The sequence below is a fragment of the Folsomia candida genome, unplaced genomic scaffold, assembly GCF_002217175.1.
Source record: "Folsomia candida strain VU population unplaced genomic scaffold, ASM221717v1 Fcan01_Sc042, whole genome shotgun sequence".
NCBI lineage: Eukaryota > Metazoa > Arthropoda > Collembola > Entomobryomorpha > Isotomidae > Folsomia > Folsomia candida.
This window is the reverse complement of record NW_019091234.1, coordinates 379,655-401,133: the sequence shown is the minus strand read 5'-3', so window position 1 is coordinate 401,133 and position 21,479 is coordinate 379,655. Positions and strand designations below refer to the sequence as shown.

Here is a 21,479-nt window from a genome sequence, read left to right as displayed (position 1 = left end):
GAGAAAGAGTGAATCTGGGTAGACTAGAGTGAGATAAAGACCGAGCGCGTCCATTAGTTGAGCCTAATCGAGCCTTGGATCAGAACCAGAGAGCAGTGTGTGGTTGGTGACCATAGTCCAGTTAGTCTGGAGGACTGTGCCCTACGTGCGAGTGGAGTTGTTGGCCAGGACGATTGTGGAAGTGGAACAAAGAAAAATTATGACGAGAGATATCCGCCTTCTCACGCCGCAAAAAAACGGAGTATGTGCAGCTCATGCAAATCTCCTCACATGGGCAAAAGTCGCCTGATTCGAATGATTTGTCACCACTACTTTGGGCTTATCTTACCTCAGAGAAACTCCTGCCTTCCCAACCTTTATTGCCATCCCATTAACAACAATGTGCAGAGCTACACAGGACCGGGCCATATCGATGCCCCACCACCTGGACTCATCAACCATCACACCCAGCCAGAAGACCCACCAACGTTGTTTGCAGTGTGTGTCGCAGGTTGGTTGGATGTCTCCTGTGCTGCAATACGCCATAAATCTGTCGGCTCCCTCGTAGCGTGGTATGTCGCAGGCTCGACCACTGGGGAACTGCTGCTGCTGTTTATCCAGATGCAATCGAGATTGTGGCTCCGAGAGAGAGAGAAATAAGTGTTACACAAAATGAAAAGGGAGTAATAATAAATAATAAGTTTGGATAATAAATGATCGCAAATCACGCCTCTGCTTCTGACTTTTAATGAATTTTTTGCCATGTCAGTGACCAGGCGGAGAGGGCGGAAAGGATCGAACCACATGCATGCATGCATGCATAATATACGTACCCATGCATACGAGTACGTATGTACATGTGTATGTACATATGTACACGTAACGTAAAAAATGGGTGGAGAGGTGTACGAATGTATAACGACGGGAGCTTGGAGCTGCCAGAAGAGGAAAGTGTTTTACATAATTGTGCCTTTTCGACTCTCCATAATTAGCTTCCTCTTATTAACTCCATTCCCCTACAAGCTAAACACAACAAGAAACCTATAAATTACGCATTAGTTCAATTTGTGGACTCCCAGAAAGAACAAAAACCAATCATCGAAACATTTTCATACCTTTTACTCTCGGACAAATGTGGTTGGTTATTATAGATTACACAATCCCAGTAGGATTTCTTTCCACGTAAATAAGTACATACGTAACATGCACAAAAAATGGGAAAGATTTATCCCACACAGTAAAGAGAGCGTTGGGTTGTTGTGCGATGTCTAAATAAATTATTTACGTATGAAAACATGCAAAACTGGGAAACATGCAAGGGTAAGAAAATGTATGGAGGACGGGAGAAGAAGGCGAAAAAAACGAGTTAGGGTCTTAAACACCGTTCAGTAATCTCCAGGCGAAATGTACGAGTGACTTTTTTATGTAGTTCATTTGTGTAACCCAGAAGAACAGAGAGAGCATTAGTTGCAATTAAGAGTCGTAATATTTTTAGTACGTCTTCTTTGTTCGCGTATATACGACCACCACCACCGCACCCGCGACAAGCTGGTCGACTTCGTCGTCGTAGTTTATTATTTGTCTCTAAAACTTTTCCAATCAAAGACGGAGAATGAGAAGGAAACGAAGGGAAGAACTAGCACTGCGACGACGGGCTTAGAATTTGTTAGGTGGGCTACACAGCTTCTCGAATATGCTTTGACCTCCTCCTCCACCTCATTCCCAGTGCAAAAGGTCACAATTAAGAGGACAAGGAGGGACATTTATAGACGGAATGGAGGATGGATGAATAGATGGAACATTTTGGTGTGGGTGTGATTTGACGGGTGAAATTTAATGTGAACTTCGTGACTCGGAGCTCCTTCAATTTGTCAAGAGGAAGCCGTCCGCGTCAAATTACGAGGACGTCGTCTTTCACTAATGAACGGTCTTCCAAACCGAAAATGAGGCCCCAAAGGACTTCCACAAAAAGTTTATCGCTTCCTTGCTCACGAATACGTTGAATCCTCATAATAATAATCAGAGCCTTCCCTCCGCTCTCGTTATGCCATTTGCTGGACAAGTCGTACATATTACTCGCCTAGGAGCACGGGTAATACTGCGGGTCGCTGGTTGGCCCTTCTTTGTCCGCGCATATAAAACAACAAATAATAAAGCAACGATTTATTTTTATGCTCACATCTGTCTTGTAGATCTTCTTCTTCTCATGTCGCTCTCCCATAGAAAAAAAGAGCCCTTTAGTCTCTCGCATTCATAACATTATACAAAAACAAAATCTTGCTTCTTGTTTTCCAAGCTCCCAATAAACACCACCACCGCCGAGCAAGACCGTCGTTTTATATCCCACTTATTATTCCTGCCTTCCTAGTTTCCATCCATGTTGTTTTACAACTCTACTCCTTTCAGGCTTCCGATCACAAGTTCATGCATGCAAAATGGTGACACCACGGATGCCGATATTATTACTACAGAAAAATGTTCGTTGTGCAATCGATCTAAAAATCTACCGTCGTCGTAACGTATAGTGCAGATAGCAGGAGAGCGTAGGAATAACGAGTCGTGTGGCTTTCATTCCACTGGGGAAAGGGATTCTCCTCTAAGCGAGTACATATAATGGCTCACATTTGGTTTATGTAGGTTCAAATCTGTGCCACAACAGATTTGAACACCAAACATCAACCAAACACGTCAGCTCGGTTTCTTCTCTTGGTCGTGGTAATAGTTTGGCTCGGTCGGTCGGTCGGTGGGTTGTTGGTTGCATGAAAGCATCGAATTTTACGTTATGATTCGTGCAACATGCATTTTTCTCACAAAATGTTAGAGCATGTATCAGGTCTGTGGTTATGAGGAACCATTAAACTCCAATTTTTCATTCACTAATTACCTGGGTTGGATTCCATCCGTGAATACCAATTTCTAAATTTCATGACGTAAACAAATTATTCCAGGTCCTGGCTGTTTATGACAAATAAACTTACTCAACTTTATAACGGAAATTACTTTTTACTGCACATATGACCACCCCACTTTTATTACCACCTTTTTTAGACAAATGCATCTTTTATTTTGTAAACAAAATTAAGAAACGAAAATGAAGGAGAGAAGGAGAGAGTGGGATAGATGAATAAAATCGAGCGGGTGGAGATCAGGATGAGACAAGTCGAGCAAGCTGACAAAGTCATCCCTTCCAATACAAACGTCAAGTAAACCTTTGCATCAAAACTCTGACCGAACGTGCGTACCAACACCTGAGTTTTTGACCTGTGATACTTGCGAATGCATTCACTCTTGCGTATAATTAATGTGTAACTCACATTAATAATAATTTAGTATTCTGTAAGCATGTCTGGGTAAGGACACATTATCATTAATTAACTGATTCCTGGCTCATAATTTTGATTTCTACCATTTATTTCAGTTTGAAGTGCAATTATTGCGAGCAAACGTTTAGCAGAAAACGTAATTTAGATCGACACCTCGATACTCGTAGGGCGAATGAGAATATGTGTCCAAAGAAAAGGTAATTAAATTCATTAGAAAAACGAATCATCTCGTCATTGCGTCTCACTTTTTATATAATTCTCGTTCATGTTTAGGAAAACCGTCCGGGACGAGGCGACAGGTCGACCCACGTATCTCTGCGGAAAAATAACCTGTGGTTTGATCTTCGAAACCGCAGCCGAACGAAGTGTTCATGAAGCAAACCACTATGCCAAATGTGAAAGGTATTTTAGCTGGTTTTTTCCTCCAGTACCTGGCTGATAATATTTTGGTTAATGTGTTTATTAACGTTCGAACTATTTATTCATTAGTGATGAACAAGATGCGCTATTTTGCTTCAAATGTGATGATTGCAAAAAATACTTTTGTGAGGGGCGAGAGTTAGAGAGGCATAAAGATCAACATAGACGCGACCCATCCTTCGTAGCTCGAGAGAAGCGGACTGATAGGTACCAGAAAATTATTTTGTTGTCCTGAATACGCTCATAGCCAGGACCTGGCGACATTTTAAATATTTTCAGACAATTCCTGGAAAGAGATGGAACAAAAGTCTATACGTGTGAATTCTGCCAAAAAGAGTTTAATAGCTGCGGGGATGCCAACAGGCATGAATTTGTTTCACACGCGGATGTGCCACTCCTCACCACATTAACGTTAGTTTGCGTAGAAAATAATATTGAACATAAACTCAAAATAGAAATAGCATAATATTTTTATTCTTAATTACAGGAAACAACATTTCCAACATAAAAGTCCATTAAAACCTAAGCATGGCTTCACACCAAGAGCCCTCCGACCCAGGAACCTGGCTCATTCTGATATGGACACAGAATTAGATTGGATGTTTCAGTGGGTTAAGGGGCATATGGAGCATAATATCCATCATTACAACCTTAAATCAGCTGGAGTATATTTCGGGGAGTACTCGGTAGAACATATCAGCTGGGAAAAGATATTGGGGATTTCATCCGCGATAACCCTAACCAATTCAACCTATACATCGGGCGCGATATGACAGGATCCCCAGACGTTAGCGTTCGCCACCAAACTGGTTCATCTCCCCTTGGTGAAGCGGCGGATCAGGACCTGGTTATTGTTTGCCTCCATAGAGAGCCCTTTGATGGAGAATGGCAGGAGAAAACTCAGCAAATGAGAATGTTTGAGGCTTGTGCAATAGTAAGTAAGGGTGCGATTACTATTTACAAGTTTTTTTAAGTGCCAAAGTTTGGAGAGTGCTCTTGATCCGCCTGCCATTTATTATTTTACTCCTCCCGAGGATCGTAAAGCTTGCGAATATTACCAAATTCTAGTTGTTAATTAATTTTAAAATGTTTACACACAAGCTACAAAATATTTGGTAAGGGAGGAATTACATGAGCTGATTTTTACCCAGTTTATTATTGAGAACTTCTTGTCATTTGTCTGTCGCCAATATACAACTATGATAGGTTTAGGTCGGTGTTTAGTTCAGTTAGTTAAAATTTCTGTTCAATCTTTTTTATTCCAATTGGTGTGTACGTGTCAATTAAATTTTTGCGACATTTATTATAATATATATTGCTCAAATTATAATTCAAAAATTAATTACTTGCAGGAAGTCGCGATGACTGACGCTGAATTTAAGCCAGTTCTTGGAATCCCACAATACCATGTTTTGAATAAACAACGAGAGAGGGGGGAGATCACACACCGGAGTGACAAGAAACTCGCTAAACTTTTTGAAAGAGGGGTCACAGGTTTTCGCTGGTTCTGTTTCGAGAAGGAGTGTGAAGGTGACTGCGACGCCTTCATCCACCCGGAGTGGGAAAAGGGCCAAGACCTGGTCGTGGATATGTCCAGACGTGCACATCGACGAGAGGTGGAAGAGGATGACGCCATGGTTGACATCCCAGGTCCTGGCACTTCTAAGCTGACTCGTCCTACAAGCCAAGATGCCATCAAGTCCGAAGTCCAGCGTCGAATTCGCCACTTCAGACAGGAAGTGAAGAAACACGATCCCACTCACACCGTCTATACTGTCATCACTACGGACAATCAGCTGTTTCCGCCAGAAAAACAAAGTGCGGTGGCTATATGCACCAACATCCTGGAACAGGAGGATAAAGAGATGGAGATTCCTGTTTACACGGGTGTAAACGGAACAGAGGAATCAGAACGGTACCACGAGGACAACGAAGCAAGCAGTATCCTCAAATCAGTAAGAACAGGAAGAACCGCCATCCAAATCGGCACGCAAGTCTTCGCCACCAGGACCCTGGCTAGAAAGGAAGAAGCACTCCGCTTGGTACTTAACTTATTTTATATTCAAGTTATTTATTTATCTTAATTGTTAAATAACTATGTATTCCTTATATATTTACAGTTGCACTCATTTCTACACATGAGATTTGACACTCCCAACGTTAAGTTCAATGTCTTGAATATAAGAATGGAATGGCATTCTCTTTTATTGTGCACGGATGAGGAGATCAAACTGGCAATTCGTCTGGCTTGGATCGGGATCCCACCCGTCACTTTTGGTCCCTTGCCCCCTGAACTTAAATTCCCCCATGGACAATATCCTGTTAACTTAAGGCGCCAGGTACTGGATAGAAATGTCAAGAAGATCTGATTCGTTTTTATTGATGACTTTGTTTGATTTAAGATTTTCTTTCATTTATTTGTTCACTACCATTTTGTTGACTATTTGTGAGTATTATTTAAAATATAGTATATATTAACATGAGAAAGGATGACTTATCACTTTTACCCACATTACTCCAAATGACTGGCCACCGTTTTGCATTTCGATGATGGCACCTCCCCTGCACCCACCCATTTCAATTTCCACACACTGGGCCATCAAAATTAAAATTTCTACGCGGCTCTACCTCCACCACGCGAACCACAACCCCTACTCCATCACAAACAATGCGAGTCTCTCTCGCATTGCATTATAGAGAGCGAGAGGGAAAGATAGTGGGAACAAAAGCGTGTGGAGAGGAAATAATATTATTTTCAGAGGAAGGAAATCTCAAGAGCTTCACAGATCGTTTATTGCCCAGCATCGTCGTCGTCGTGGTGGCCGTCCCGGTGGGTGAAAGTGAGGAAAATGTTATCGAGTCGCTTCTTTGTAGATGAACTGAACCTCCTCATACGGTGGCCAAATAAGAGGTCTGGATGGTTATTGCATTGCTTTCTCCACTCACTCGCTCGCTCTCTCTGCTGCCAATATCATTCGCAGAGTCTTTTACTCAATCTTCCTTCGAGTGGTGCCGGTGCTGCTGTGGACTTGAAACAGACTCAAGTGTGGGATTTCGGCATATATGCAGCTGGCTAGACCAGCCTCCGAGATAGACTGACTGGCTGGACGGCCTGGCTGGCAACGTTTTTCAACAGCTCTTCACCACTCGCTCTCGTGAAGAGATTGATTTTAGAGAGAAAGCATCAAAAGGGAAAGCAAGAAAAGAAAGCAAAGCAGGTTCCACGGAGTCAGACGGACCCGCGTTGGTCGTCGCAGCCAGTGCATCTCGTGGGTTACGCTGGAAGGACTTGTTAAGATGCTCCCAACCACTTTGTGTCACTTGCACACGCTCTCGATCACATCACGGGCGGGCGAGGAAACGGAAACCAGGTGCGAAGGAGTAGTAGTAGTTCTACTATATTGCGTAGTAGTAGATAAGCAGTTAGTGCGAGCCTTAAATCAGTGGCATCGCATCCCATCCTCTTCTAATTCTGACTACCCTGATGCTCTCTCTCTGTGCTGGAGGTTGGCTTTGCTGGGTGAGAATCAATAGTTCGTGCAACATGCTCCGAGTCAGGAATGGCAAAATTGCTTTCCCCTCCTCTAATTCCCCTTTAATCTCACTGATGAGAATCGTGATGCCATGATGATGGCTGTTCCACTCACACTTTGTCCCCAAATGACCACACACCTTCTCCTTACCAACATCCATTTCTTCCTCTCTCTCGCCAATAATCCTCTCTCCTTCCGTGCATGTTGAGGGGAGGGGAAGAGGGTGGGAAGCAGCCTACGAAACCAACATCTTCTTGACAGCTCTTGATCTGTCCACCACAATTAATGAATGCCGAAATGAAGATGAGGGCTGAGGAGGAGGAGGAGGCGACGAGAAGGCGGAGGAGGACACGGACCATATTCCTCAATCAATTTCACACTTCACTTGCTTGTTCTCTAAACTTTGGTCAGAAATGAGTTCTTCATTTCATCCGGATGCTGGTGACTGGTGAGAGAGAGTCTGGAACACCCGTTGTTACACACAACACTGGCGAAAACATAAAATCGAACTTGAGCACATAGTGAGTTATGCGATATTATGGCTATGGAATCAAAAAGGAGATGAGATGAGCAAAGTTGCAATTTGGTGAAAGTGCCAAAACATCATGCGATGAAGGAAGGAAGGAAGAAGGGTGGTTTGAGGACTCACTTTCCCAGTCCTCCCATTCCACTACCACTACAGTCTCCTTCGCCTACAGGGATGCATGCATGGAATAGTTTGGATGGATGTATGTGGTGGCACATACGTACGTAGGTTGGAGGAGGAGATGAGAGAAATATGAAAATGATGTCGGTCGTCGGTGAACGTGGCCCAGCTGAGCATCCCGTTAAATGTGATTATCCTCCGATGTGATGCACTGCTGAAGAAGGACTCCATGATTCCGCTGCTACCCACTCGGGATTTACTTTATGATTATATAAGGCCATCCACCAAACAACACTCCTTCCAGCAGCACCAACAACACTCTCACCGAGTAAACAAATTCCTACACCCATCTCAAACATCCATCTCATCCAATCCTATTTACGACGGAGGAGAGATATGTATGGTGCAATATTGATGTGTGATCTTGTACTCACGCAACTTTTGCGACAGAACCAGAAGAAGTAAAAATACGACACAGTAAACAAAAAGTAAGGACCAAAAAGAAGAAGAACGATACACACACAGATTCGCATCCATCCATTCATCATCATACATATTTACATTATACATACGTACGGCATGCATGGCTGGGGAAAAGGCAAAAAGCCAACCAGATGTGCTCTCTCTCGCCAAGTTTTGTTTGCAAGTCAGTGGGACATCTCTTCTCAGAGTCGGTTGTTGATGCATCATTGTGTGTGTGATGAGAGAATTTGGACGAGTTTGAACCAAAAAATGTCAAACCGTCCGATTTCATTTTCATCCATTCACTGCATTGTCCCACTTTTGTTCCGGATCATGGAACTCATTCTACCCCGTGTTGAGTCAATCCATCCAACAAAACGTCAAAAAACTTGGGCCATGGAAAATTTGACTCAACCAAACTCGGCGTCACAAAGGATGGCTCGATGCGATATTGACCCTTTCTAATTCCTCCCAATGAACTAGTAAATCAACTCAATGAGTATCCACTTTTACATATTGAAACCATTTCACTCCGCGTTGCATATGTACCTGGTCCAGTTATACTTTCAACCCATCCGATGGCCTACTAATAGCCCGCAGAGCATTTACTTTAAACATTACATTACACACTGTTTGCGATCAACAATACTGAGCGAGGCAATGAATGAATGAGCCAAGCCAACCGAACATTATCCCCTTTAACAAATTTTTTCCTCCTAGGATGCGAGAGGAGAAAGAAAGCATGAAACCTTAAACAAGTTGAAAAAGAGATTAACACATTTCGTTCTGTTTAGTGAGCAAATAAAAAATTATTTGGCCAGAAGGTGACAAATCCTTAATCGCTCTCTCTCTCTCTGTAGACATTTGATAGGGCAGCTCCGAGATCACGACCCATCCATCCATACACATTACGGAATGGGAGAAGACAGAACGAAATAAAGGGTTGGATTTACCAAATCCTGTTGACAGTTCAATTTAAAAAGCAAATTGAAATAAAGCAAATGCTGCCGAAGGGCGTTTCACATAAAAGTGAACAGATTTCCATTGCATTCACAGCAAATTTTCTCAACTGTTACTCACAACCAGCCCTCAATTTACTAAAAAAGGGGGAACAATGCAATATATATCGTAATATGGATCGCATCGATGAACCGATTTGTCGAGTTTTCAGTTTTTTTTTTTCACCCACAGCAGTGTGCAGTACTTGAGCAAGTGTTGTTTATTGGAAGGCTATTGGATACATGGATTCGTATGTAGAAGGCTTTATTGTTTAAAAAATGTGTTCATGTGTTGCAGAGTTTTTGAGTTGGAAAAATTTCAAGAAAATCCAATTAAACTATGCACACACGGTTTGAACTACATAAAACAACTTGACATCAGTCATTTTTATCAGGAGAGCTGAGAGAGCAGAGGAGGATGAAAGGGTTCCACACATAAAATTCTTTACGTATCGTCGTCGCCGTCCTCGTTTGTTGGTTACGAGTTTGAAATAATTTGAACCCGTGGAGTAGGAGTAGGAGTTGTTGTTTGTTAGTTGTGGTTGCATGGTATGCCTTCGTAAAGTTTTTTTTTTATTTTTGAGGAGAAGGTGGGCAAGGATCGAGGGTGAGAACTAATTGGCTCTGCGTGAAGGTTGAGATAAAACTCTTGCGTTTTATTTCATAAAAGATGAAGGATAATCCTTGTGAGTCCGTGTACATGGTTTGTGTGTGAAAAGGTTGGTTGTTTGTGGAGCAGCAAGGAAGTGTAAATGACAATGCGGCCATTGAGGAGGGCAATCCATCCATCATAATGTTTAATTGGTTTTCACTTGAGCCAATATTTCCCTTCAATCAGTCCATTTCAATCTGGTGCACACAGCTCCAACGGCCCAATCAGCGGAGGCTCAGCAGAGACGGATTGAAACTCACAAGAAGAATAAGAATGACTTTCATTTTATGGGTCGAGTTGTTCTCGGAGAAAAGTTGCGAGAGGAGAGAAAGGACCGAGGCGAAACCAGTCTGAAGAGAAAGCTTTGTGCGAGAGGGGACATCGAGACACGCCGTTTGGTCATTCGTCAGGACGACAAGTGACAGCGGTGTCGGACAGGCTGAGAAAGGGAAGAAGGGGGCCGTATGCATGCAGTTGCAATTGAATGTGGTACTTGTCCACCAAACCACACACTCCCACGTGCTGTCGTTAAGATTTAAAGAATTGTGCAGCCACGTCTTCCAGCTGCACTGCTCACTCCTCAGTCCAGTCCATTTCACTTTGGCTTCCTCGTCTTCTGCCAGAGTGAGTGAAATGGGATCGAGGAAGGATTCAGACCAGAGAAGAGGAGAGAAAGTGAATGTCTTCATCTGGATGGAAGAACTTCTTTCTTTTCCTCTCTCGAGACATTTTGTGCATCTGGCTGGCTCCATCATTTCCAAATCTAGGCTCCTACTCGGACTAGCGGATATACTCCTCCCGACCACACCAAACTGGTACGTATGCACATGCAGAACATGAATGAGCATTATTGAGCATATAGCAAATGTACATACGATTACAAAAGGAGACGACTTGGATAACTTATCGATTAAATTAGCTGTTGACCTTAAGGAGCGTGGAGGGAGTGGTGCTGAGGAGTTCCGATTTGTCTCCATCACTTGCATCAACCCATCACGACGGAGATGCCAGGAAACGAACGAGCTCAAAATAATCCTGCCGCTTCTTCTTTTGTTTCATTTCGCCAAGTGTTGTGTTGCCTTAATTTTCACTCGTGCATAATTCATCAATCAAATGTTGTCGATTATTTGGAGCTCAATTGTTCTTGAGAAGAGTTGGTCGTCGATGTACAAAAGGATGTAGTTATGTAGTTATGTCGTGGTGGTGGTGGTGCTGGTGTGGATGCAATTATAAATTCCTGAGCAAAGGAGCTTAATTAAACGGTTTATTTAGTGGAGAATAATAAATGCGATTGAAATCTCCAGTCAAGTCAAGTGGATCAATACGTATGCTTGTACATACGTACGTAGGTAGGTAGAGAGGACAAGGAGCAGGCCCAGGGACTCGCAGCAGTGGTAGCAATGTTGTTCGAACAAGACCACGCTGTGAGATTCCATGAAAATGGATGCGATGCGATGCGATCTCACCCAGTTATTCCACCACCGACCGAACGAACGAGAAGCAAAGGCAATTACTACACGACACACATTCTCCACCACGAACCAATTCTGCCAAATTCCACACTAAATGAATACTTTATGGTCACTCTTTTCTAATTACTTGAATAAAACTGTTCCATGCATGGGGGACACAATTAAAATTCTCCTGGAAATTGCACCACCATCCATCTCGCAACTCCTCCCGGCACCGAGCAGAAAGTTCCTCCACTTCCACCCAATCCATCCACCGCTCATTTGAATGAGAGTCCTCCCAAAGTCCATGAATTCAAGGAGTGCATAACACGGTCGACTGGAGGATTTGGCCAAAATCCACTCCTCCTTCGTCCACGTTGCTTTATGCGAGGCTGACATTCCAGACTTTCAGCTCTCTCTCTCTTCTTTGGGGATTTGATTTTGTGCCATAATTCGAGCATATTGTTGAAGCAGCGTCGCTCATGTAGAAATTATTCCCTGATCATTCATAGCCATCGACTGCAGTTCCGCGATAAACCAGCAAATCAACCAGCCCTACGCACATATAGCAGCAGTCGTAGAGTAGGAATATCGGGCGGGGAAAGTTCTCCTCCCTCCGAATAATAAGAAGACGAAGAGGAGAGAATGGCAAACAGAGCGACCATGATCCGCTCATCCGACAATACAAAATAAACTTGCAGGACCTGCGACCAGGGCGAACACGGGGACGAACAAGCGATGAACGACTCATCTCAAGGCGAATCTAATTAAAGCCGAGATTTTCATCAGAGAATCGCAGCAGCACTGCTATTATTATTACAATGGAAAGCATCTGGCTTGGCTTGGTGATTTAATGAAACGCTTAAAACCTGTGTGAATTATGCACTCGAATGTCAAACTCAACTTATGTATGCCTTGACTTTAATCTCCAAATACAAATAGTGCATGTCCTCGAGTGAGTCACACCATCGAGGTCTGTAATTCCAAGCCCTATGTACATACTCACCTTCTTGGCGTCGTGATGCCATGCGATGATATTATGCATATCACACACAGTTACTCAAACAAGCGAGAGTATGAGAGATGATGGGGGATCAAATAGTGTGTTTCCCAGTTGTGACATGACACAGGATATCCAATTAAATAAAAATACGTTAGATGTGTCAAACAGATGGATAAGATCAGTTGCTTCAAAATGCATGCATCGAGATGAAATCATACAACAACCACGACGACCTCATACTACTTCTAAAGTCCTACACACGTCTTTAGTCTTGAGACTGGTCCGTATACCCACTTTCTTTGATAAGTACATGCTGGAGAATCGGTACCAATAATCTCCTCCACTTTGGGAACGCATTTTACATTTTCACACGGAGACTGACAGAAAACAGGGCTACACGCTATCAAGTACGTACTACATGCACCAACTACTTAGAAACTAATCAGCGTTCTCCATCCGCCAACCCAAGTTTTGATGGTTCATCAATAATTGTGGACGAGGAGGCTTTCGTTTTGAGGAGGAGAAATGAGGTGCAGGCGAAATAAGAGGTGGTTGTGTAATCTAATCAGCCGGGTCCCCGTTCGCATTCTCTTTTCATTAGCTCTTCCGAGCACAATCAACTCGAGTGGTTGTCGCAGTTTTCTCAGAAACACGACCACGACTCACATCTATCCATCTCACCCAGCGGAGTTTGCATACTTGCTCTCAAAATAAGTAAATGGGTGAGACCACTCTGAAAACATTTCAAATTCAACGAATTCCACCACACAGCACAAAAAAAGTTACCCAAACTGAACCAACCAGAGTGGGAAGGAACAAGAGTGAGTGAGTACGTACAAAAAATGTTGAAAATTGAAATGACACATTAATTAAAAAAGTCGCATGACTTTTTGATTCCCAGGAGAAAACTTTGCAGCCACAAGGAGAAGGCTCACTACGTTTGCCAACAATAAAATATTAGGCAGTGGGAAAGGAAAGAAAGAAATGATTCTTCTCGTAAAGTTGGCAGTTTTGCTGGTCTACGATGTTCCGCAACAGCCAAGCCAATACATCTCCTCCTGGGAATCTCTCTTCCTCCTCTCTGCCCCTTATGCAACCGTCCGTCCTGGAAGTCTGGTGCTTGGTGGCGGAGCAGAAGAAGAAAGTTGGCAAAAACATAAATCATGGATTGGCTCACCACTGCTACTTGGCTACGTCCTAATTAAAGGTGTGTTTGTGTGTGGGTACTCAGGTCTCTCTCACACCAACTAATTGCAAGGCCGGATCAATTCGATCTCTCTCTCCTATTCTTCTCCTCCCTCCTGCCTTCTCAGCATGTATGTACGTACGGACACGGTGAAGTCTCAATCTGAACAAGTTTTACAGACCCGCACACCCACGCGCTCCATGTTAAGTATTAATATTAGTCCTTGTTATTATTATGTTCATTAACAACCAGGCCACAAAGCGAAGTCAAAACTAATTCCCCAGTCCTCCATTTCCCCACCGCAAAATGTTGAGAATATTTAGCAAATCTCCTCATCAACTAACTATGTATTAGTACTTGGTGGTTCGATCGATCGATCACTCTTCTGCTCTGCATGCCCTTCCCATAAGAAGTTTGATAGAAGAGTTCTCCGTGTATTTAGCGAGAGATTTGGGTGGTGATATGTAAATGTGTGCAATGAATGCCGTATTCATCTCTCGACTGCTTCTTTAGTTCTTCTTCTCCTGGAAACTTTTTCACGTTAATGCTCATCATCTCTCTACCCTGCCTGCCTGGCTGGCTGGCTTTGCTCCTTTCATTTCTTGGTACATCAGGGCTGAGTACATTTAAGCTGCTTAAAGTTTTGTTCGGAGATGGAACATACTATTATCTGGGTCCATTAACAAGTTAAAAAAGTCGAAACTTTTAATTTTATCAGAATCAAATGTATGTAAGTACAACATTTGAAGCCAGTCAGTGCAGCATGGTTGATTGGATGGATGGAAAAAGATGCGCCTTTTCTACTCCATCATCATCATGGCGGATGATGAACTACTTTCTCAACTTTAAATAACTGCATAGAAATTGAAATTCCTCTGTTTCAACTGATGGTAGTGGCAAGAGAGCTATGTATGATATGTGCTAAGATATGTGCTCATCCCCATGACTCGGTCGGTAGTCAGAGGTGAAGCTATTGTTGGCGATGTGTTGATTTTTCTCATTGTTCACTTTACCCTTTGACTACTCTGAAGAAAAGATGGGGTTGAGTACTCGAGCAGAGTTAATTAAACGCATGGGATTATTGTATCGGGTTTGATTAAGGGCTCCAAGGAGAGAGAAAGACCTTCAGCCAAAGAGACCCTGCTGAGACAGAAGAAGACCCCCAGCACCATTTGGCTGACAGTTTTTGTTTGCTCTCTCTCTCCCAGAGTAATCGACGATCAGCTTTCCCATCAGCAGTGAGTGCAGTGAGTGCATATCCACTCACTTGTCATTATTATTGCCTGCATGCCTGTTAAAAAGCTGAGCTTATAAAAACTGAGACTGAAACTGAGACTGATTGTCAAAGGTTCCGACGAGGAAGACTAAAATTGTATAACGGCCTTTTCGGCTCCACCAAATGGTCCTTCTGCCTTCCATTCGCTTCCTCATTGGTTTCCTCAACCAGTGGATTAGCGAATGGAGGAAAAAGTCCTTTTCTACTTATAACGCTTGCGAATGGCACATCTGACCCGAATCATACATCACTGGAATTGCAATGACCGGGAGCGAGAGCTTGGTCCTGTGGGTGCAGTGTTTGCCTAAGTAAAATTGCATGCACCTGCTTATCGACAACTCACAAATGGACTCGCTCCCCACAAATCACTCCTCCTCCTCCTCCTCCTCCTTGGTCTTTCGTTGCGTTGGTGTGTGTGTGTGTGTGGAAATGCAATAAGAGTTGCACCAGGAGAAGAGCGAGCGAGTAAACAGAGGAGCCAAGAAGAAGAAGAAGGCTTCTTTCTTTTTCTACATAATGCTGGCCGAGTGAGCACCCCCAGAAGAAGAAGAGGAGGAAGAAGTAGGAGAAGAGAAAAGTAGCAGCCAGCCTTTTCCCGATAAGATGCCATACATCACCTCTTCTGCCAACGTGGTGGGAGTCTGTCTACCTATAGCGAGATGTATAAGTAAGTACACAGAACGGTAAAATTGCTCCGTTCCCGAGGAAGATGTGGATTTCTGGAATTTGAGAAAAATGAGATGCTAAATTATATTTATGCTCCGCTATCAGCGTCAACTTCAGGTTAGTTATACGGCCAACTCAAGATGCCTCCATAGCTCACCATTCAGATTCGCATTAAAAATAAATCCTCATGTTCTGCGGGTGTCAGTCCATAACGGTAGAGACGGCTGGTGGCTGATTACGTAGAAATTGGGATGCCAAATCTGGCCAAATTCATCCACACACACGCACATTATACATCTGCACTTGATCTACCTACATGTTAGTAGCCGGCTAATGTCCTCCGGATGCCAATGTGCCACCAACCATTTATTTCTTCTCCCACATTATACAAACTGCAACCAAGAAGACAACACAAATCCGTCCTTATGCTTTATGCTCTCTCTCCGTGTGTTTCTCTTTCTGGGCACACGAATAAATGGGTCGGAAGTGACAGAAGACCAACTCCATGCCAGCCATTTTGCATCTTTATATTACCCAAGTTCATGTCGTCCTGTGTTTCCCACTATTTAACTGGTACCCATCCGCTCTGACGGAAGTATGCATAACAATGTGAGTCAAAGCCAAATGAAATGAATCATGTCGAGCCAACAACGAGTATTTCACAGACCAAATATTATTACGTCGAGGCATTTTGTGAGAAAGATAAACCACCGACAGTCAGACTAGGTAGGAGCGATTAGTGATTAGGCAGGTGCGTTTCAGGTGAACGGTTTCGTCTCAATCTCATCATGCAATCCGCAACCAATGCACTTGTAAAAACCAAGCTATCACCTACCCGGAGTATAGTGTCTTTACGAATATTTAATTGTGCCTTGCTCGTTGGAATTAAAGAAAGTGACTGAGTGAATATACGATTATTTTATCTACTTAAACTGGATTTTATTTCCAACAAATTACTAATTGTCAACACAATTCAGAGCTCTGCACTAACACAAGTTGATTGGTGACTTACTATTGACAAATTAATCGTGGACATCAATTACAAAGAATTAACAATTCTTACTCTTGATGTCCTACCACGACGACTAAAATCCAAAATGTCTGACTTTGACAACGACTAAAACTCGACTGTGTAGAATTCTTCTACCTACTTACTCACTACGACTATAACAAAGAGAGACGCGCACCTAAAAATCCCACCCTGACGTCACCATGGCAACCACCACCACGTCACGGGGCAATCTTACACGCATATCCAACAATTTACAAAAATACATCATAAAACAATTTCATAAATACATCATTTTACATTTAACAGCACTTGTCAAATTGGAGCAAAGTGGCAAAGATGACGGTGCGACGAGAAAAACCAACCTTCATCATCAAGGTCCTCCAATCAAATGCCAAACCACACAGTGAACGCTTCACCGACCAACAACTCGTCCCGTGGGAATTCAATAGAGAAAATCTATTTTCAGATTTTCATCAAAATTATGAGCTCAACGTTTACCTAAAAAATAAGGTAGACACGTATTACCCATTCTCTAAGAATAATAATAGTAAAATAAGAGTAATTGGTAAAGAGATCATTGTCAAGCATCGACAAGGCATGGCCAATGTGAACCCACTGTAAATGGATCGTGCTGTTTATTGTCTAAAGTGTTACTTTCCGATAATAAATACCCATTCATTCGTGTTGTGAATGAGAGTGTGTATCAAAGATGTGAATACGTAAGAGATACTTTTTTGGTGTCTGGTTCGGAAATCGTGTCCCAGCGACTCGCACAACCAACACCTCCTCAAAAAAGTGGAAGGAATCGACGAGTAGCCACAGATTAGGAAACTTTTTATTGTTTATGCCCTGTCAATGGTGAAACTGGCCTGACCACAACAACAGCAAACTCGAGAGATATTATGGATGGATACAACAACCAGGAGCCATTTAGCTCACGGACTCAGAATTCACTCCCCAGATAAAAGGTCTCGTCTCATAAATTATTGCCACCATTCTGCTCCTGCCACTTTGCTTACCGTGATAGGATCGGTGATAAGAATGACAAGGGTGAAGGAGTTCATCATCTAAAATCATGCAAAGCCAGCACAACACACAAAACCCTCACTGCGAAAATATCAGGAACTTTAAAGAAAATAAACTCCAAACAAACTGCCAAAATACGTATCTAAATGCACCAGAGAGGTTTGAGGGGTAGGTTGTTGTGCGTGGCATTCTTAATTTGACGCCACATTATATTTTATGATAGCGTATCTACTCGACATGTCGGCATGTACATATCTGCGTCACTACAATGTAGCCAACTGCACGAGAACTAATAGCAAGATAGGTACATTGCGTAATGGGTTGATTGATTTAATTTGAGCGTTATCTTTATTGGATAAAGGCCCAAATAATTTAATTCCATTAAATTAAATTTCCCCGAATTAGAAATTCGACAACAACTTGTCGAGTTGGGAAATTTTTGTTGAAACCGGAATCGATAGAATCAATAGTGGAAATGTGTTGAATGTGGGTCTGTACGTATTTATCATGGAGCGGGTGCCCCCCGAATACAGATAATGGGAACGGATGACGGAGAAATATGGACGGATTGGATGGCGAGTGATTAGGCGATTATTGCGACGACGACCAGTTCAAACTTTGGTGAAGACCTTCACCCAAACAAATTGGTGTTGGATGGAAGAGCTCGGACACTCGCTGGTCATTAAATTTATTAGCACGGACAACTTCTTTGACGAAACCCATAATTTCATCCACTCAATCCATTTTCTCAATAATAATTCAATATCAATAACTGCACGTGTACGGAGCAGCCCCACTACTCCTTCCAGCAAGTCCTTCTTATTTATAATCCACACCTTATCCAGCCACCTCGGCTAATAGTTTTTATCAATTCATCGCCAGTTGCCTTGTGCAATGCCATTATTTATACATGCATTTCATTCCGATGAGAGCGGTGGTGGAATTTTGGGCAGTTATTCAGGCAGGCAGAGGCAGGCTGGAGGAGGATGAAGTAATTGTTGGAGGTTCAGTTTCACGGGAAAGGCTATCAGGCGACCCCCCGGGGAGGAGAGGGACTCTCCTCAGGGGCTCCATGTAGCCAACACCACCAAGGGAGAACCCTTTAATTTATACATGAGAATTTTGATGCAGATGCAGCCACAACTCGAGATAACTCGGTCGGGTGCAATAATTATCCACCAAAATGATTCCAACTTTCAGCCATTACTATCAAATCTTATTCCCTCCATCACATAATTGCCAGTCCATAATAAGAAGCAGCAGCCACTATTATTACTTCAGTTTGTACGAAACACTGGACACCGTTGGCATTGTGACCGCTGCTGATGTCACACACAGGTTTCCCATTAAATACTTTATCAATGATTCACAAATTGTGATTCACAATTCGAAAATGTTGTGAGGAATTTTCTCATCAAGCACGTGCAGGTGTGTTTATTGCCCTTGGTGCGTGTGTGCGCCCATTGTGTGTACAGGGAATAAAACGAAATTGGGAATCGAGTCCGTACCTGAGATGTAATATTTCATTCAAGTGGCGATCATCTTTTGCCGAGATGAACAAAAGTGTATCAAGCATTTTAATGGGCACTTATCTGCTAGAAAAACATGAGTATCTCGACGGGAGACGCTTGCACGAAATTACAAATGCTAAATGCGACTCAAAAACCTGCTCTGATGAGATTATACCAAAATTCTATCAAAATTATAATGTAAACTCTCATCTTGAACCAAACCAGGGCTACAAACAATTCTTCCAGAGAGTGGAATTCACTTTTTCCTGTCATATCTCATTCTTGGGGCTGCCACGACCCAAACTTTATTGCGACCGAGTGAGTGAGGGTGGTGTAATAACCTAGCGCTAGAATATAGTGCCGTGGTGGGTGCTGGTGGTGATACAAATAAATAATACTACAAGTTGATGGGAGACTATAAGAATTGCTATTCATCCTTGCTTTCAATACGGTCTCAGAGTGCAAGAGACGCAGAATTTGCTAATTTTTTTAAAACTCGCATGAAACAGAGTCGTGTAGGGGGCAGTGAAATGTCAAACACGTCTTCTGGCTCCAATCCACGCACTCACACACACACGTCAAAAGAGTTGGCAAAATAGCGGAACGGACAGAATGCCTACTACACACCTACCGACCAACCAGCATCACGGAGGTCAGGCCCGGGAGACTTCTTTGTGCACCATGTATTTTTGCCAACCAGTTTGTAAGAAGTTGGCGACTGAAAAGGCACTCGTTAGCCTGAGCCACCCGCAGGAGCGGAGGAGGGAGACAAGAGAGCGACAAGGGAGCGAAGAGGAAGCACAGATTAAAGAGCAGAAGAACTGGGAAAAAGTTCAAAGCCAAAATGTTCCTTATTGCAAATTGACGGGGTGGCTGGCTGGCTGGGAGAACATGGTAGCACTCGCACCAGAAAGAAACAGACGTCCACGACCTGTCATTTACTTTCTCTCGGCATTTCTTTTACTTCACTCTCTCCTCTCTGCCTCTGCAAAATTCCCAGTCTTCACCCAATCACGTTGACGACGACGACTACACCTCGTCCAATCGACCCTGACCCAGTCTCACAATTACATCATAAGTACAACATAACTGACTGGCGGACCAAAACTATCGGGGATGAGGCTCAAGTTAAATCCAAATTGGATTTACAGTTCACACGGTCGACTGACCTACAGCCATGGAGAGACATGAACAGAATGCATCTGAGACATAATCAATCCATGCAGCATAATCATAAATCTGCAGAGAGAGCGACGGAAATGCAATGCAGGGAGCTTACATAACTGTCACCAAAGACCAAAAGTACTGCTGACTGAGTGACTGACTGGCTAAAGGTGTAAGCACGTTTTGCTCTATTGTGCCTCCATTTATGACACAATGGAGACAAAGAATGGCTGTAAAAGTGGGAATAAAGGAGAGATTATGATACCAGAGGTGGAATTACACAACCATGTTTACCTGAGGTGGACACAATGAGCGAATTACGAGGGTTCACACCTCCTTTTTTTCGCTCTCTCTCTGCTGTTTTGTGCTACGTGATCTCATCACCTTCTGTCAATCCCCAGCAACTAATAACACGTCCACTTGCCAACAAATAAGCGACCCTGCAGGAGCCCATCATCTCACCTTCACCTCTCACCGCAAGAAAGTGCGATTGCTTTAAAATGTTTCGTCATCCGTCGTGTCAACGTCAATTCTTGATTACTTGTGCCCAATGTTGTAATCCGCCAACGTAGAAAAGGAAAATTGCACAAAGTGCAAAACTAAGAGAGAGAGAGACCCCATGATGGGCAGGAAAATCAACAAATTCACACCTTCAAAGACAGACAAAGTGTAGGCAGAAAACAATCACATCTAGAGCAGAAAATAGATTCCAAAATTATGCAGATTTCCGAAACTATGCCAAAAAGAGGCCATACAGCAACTTCTTGCTTCCTTCATTTCTCTAGGATGCGTATTATGTGGTCGGTAATAGCCACACAGCTCAAGAACCGAGAGAGAGCTGAGCAGCAGAAAGGCAAAATGATTCCGATCCCTGCAGTCACTCTCGTCTTGAGGAGTTCAACTGTCAACTTTGTACAAAATTACAAAGAAGAATGAAAACTCTCTGCACGCAATTCCTCAAATGCAGTGCTATACCCACCCCCAAACCAAAGTTTTTCAATTTGCACATTTAGTCCAACAACCCTGCTGATGATTACATATTGTCGCCCATTATTAGAAAACGGGCTCAAAGTACAACTCGACTCTCATCCCGTCATCCCCTTCTTATATTTATAAATAGGATGCCTCCCTCTGAATCAGGCCTGGACAAAAACAAGACAGCAAAACCTGT

General features: G+C 43.0%; 1 protein-coding gene across 2 annotated transcripts in view; it reads right to left on the bottom strand.

Moving 5' to 3' along the window:
* Positions 1–21,479, bottom strand: part of LOC110861456 (limbic system-associated membrane protein) — a 103,175-nt gene that overhangs the window by 80,840 nt on the left and 856 nt on the right. The window lies entirely within an intron of this gene.